Genomic DNA, 2,511 nt, shown 5'->3' with positions numbered 1-2,511 from the left:
GCTATTCTCATTCTCACGTATCAAGAGTGTTCTTACAAATCGTGTACCAAATATTTGCTATAATAAATTAAGTATAAAAAAATAAATTATAAAAGTTCAATTTACTATCATTTTCTTTTATACAAAAACTTTTTAAAAATTATAATGATAAAAAATATAATTATGAAAAATTGAGTGGAATAATAAAAGAAAAATAAAAAATAAATTATGCCTTTTGTTAAAAAAGAATATAAAATATACTAATTTAGTATTTTTGGACATAATATCTGTCCATGTCTCATCTATCAAACATAATTTTATTTTTATGTATCCGTGCCTCAGTGTCTTGTATCTATCAACAAACGTAGCCTTTTTGTTGTTGTTGTTACATTTTTTATTTCTTCTTTTTTTTCTCCTCTTCTTTTTTTAGTGTTAATGTAGTATTTTTTTATTTTTTCTTTTTTTGTTTAATTTTTTATTTTTATTTTTATTAAGAGAGTGAAACAAGAAGAATTATCAGAATGTGAAATAAAAAGGAGAAGATAAAAAAAAAGATGATGATAAAAAAATAGAGGAGAACAAGTTTTGAATTGTGCAAGATTTATTAGAAAAATTATACTGAAACTTTTTAACTATGACATAGAAAATTTCTTAACTTTGATACAAGAATTTCTTAATCGTGACACAAATTTTTGTTAAGAGAGAGAAACAAAAAGAATTATAAGAAGGTGAAATAAAAAGAAGAACATGAAGAAAGAAAAAAGATGAAAATGCAAAAGAAGAAGAAGATGATGAAGAAGAGCAGGGGTATTTTGAATTGTGCATAATTTATCAAAAAAAAGTACTGAATTTTTTCAACCGTGATATAGGAAGTTTTCTTAATTTTAACGTATAAATTTTTTAATTGTGACACTGAAACTTTTTTAACAAATTAGAAGTTATCAAAAATAAAATAATACTAAAATTTTTTAATAATGAATAAAAAAATTTTTAATTATGACACATGAAATTTCTTAATCAATTAGAATTTTTTTAATTGTGGTCCTTTAAAGACTTATTGTATCAAATTCATAAAAAGTTACTGTGTCCTTTTTAACTAAATAATGTGTGAACTAATTGAGAGATATTGAATTCATGTATATCATTTCAAATAAATTGATGTATTTTTTGGATTCAAAACACATTTAAATATATTTTATTGGTTAAGTGGGTCAAGATTTTAAACTTGTAGTTCTTTAAAGATTTTTTTTGTGTTATTTACGAAAGTTTTTTGTGTTATTTTCAATTAAATATTGTTTTTATCACTAATATGATTGTGTGGTATTAAACTAATATATAAAAGATTTAGTGATTCTTATGACATTTACAATAAATTAATGAGTTTTTTGAATCTAAAACACATTTGAATATATCTTGTTAGTTGAGTGCGTCAAAAATTTAAATATGTGGTCTTTTAAAGATTTTTTTTGTCTTATTCACCGAAAATTATTATGTCATTTATAACTAAATAATATGCTAGAATTAACAATTGATTTTACGAAGATTTAAGTTATAAATTTTAAAATTTAATCAAAAAGAGGATAAGTATAAAAATTTGCAAAAAATTGAGTCAAGTAGAATAATTATAAAATTTTAAGAGAATGAAACAATAATATCCACTTATAAAAAGAAGAAGACTAATAACAATAATGATAACGATGATAATAGAGGAGGAAAAAAAACAAAAAAAAATGAAATTCAAATAAAAAATGAAAAGATGAAAGAGAAAAAAAAGAGAAAAATAAAAAATAATAATACTTATCATGAGTTGTTAAACTTACTTATGAGATTGTCTAATATTTCTAAAAATATATAATAGATATAAATTAATTAATAAATTATTAAAATTAGAAATATTAATTAATTTAATATAAAAATAAAATTAAAAAATTATTATGAAAAATAAATATAATTTTATATAATTACTTAATTATACTCGTATAGTCAAGCATAATTTGGTGCTTTTTTAAATGAATACATAATGTAAATAAATGAAGTTACATGCAAAGTAGGAAAACGTCCATGGAAAAACACACAACACACGTGGTTGTGCAACAAAACTTGATTTCAAGCCCTACATCCCTATCTATCTACCTGTCTATCCGAAGTCTACGAACAGCTACAGCATCAAATATGACATATTTATATAATCGGAAAATAATTGAAAATCTTAATTTAATTCTTTTAATTATCTTTCTAAATTTTAAATAAAAAATTTTAAATTTTGAAACTTTTAATTTTTTTAAAAATAATATATATTTAAAAAACATAATAAATTAAAACTAAAATCTAAATCATATGTATATGTACAGTCACCAAAAAAAATCATATGTATATGTACATAGCCCGTCGTCAATTTCATCGAAACACAAACACTTAGCATTCCTGACACAACACAACGCAACACACCTCTTTCGTTTCTCCTCCACGTTCTCTATAAAAAACACAAACACACTACGACACTGTCACACCCCCCAAAATAACTCCTTTTAT

The sequence above is a fragment of the Arachis ipaensis genome, chromosome B04 (assembly GCF_000816755.2).
Source record: "Arachis ipaensis cultivar K30076 chromosome B04, Araip1.1, whole genome shotgun sequence".
In the NCBI taxonomy this organism is placed as follows: Eukaryota; Viridiplantae; Streptophyta; class Magnoliopsida; order Fabales; family Fabaceae; genus Arachis; species Arachis ipaensis.
This window is presented reverse-complemented; position numbering follows the sequence as displayed.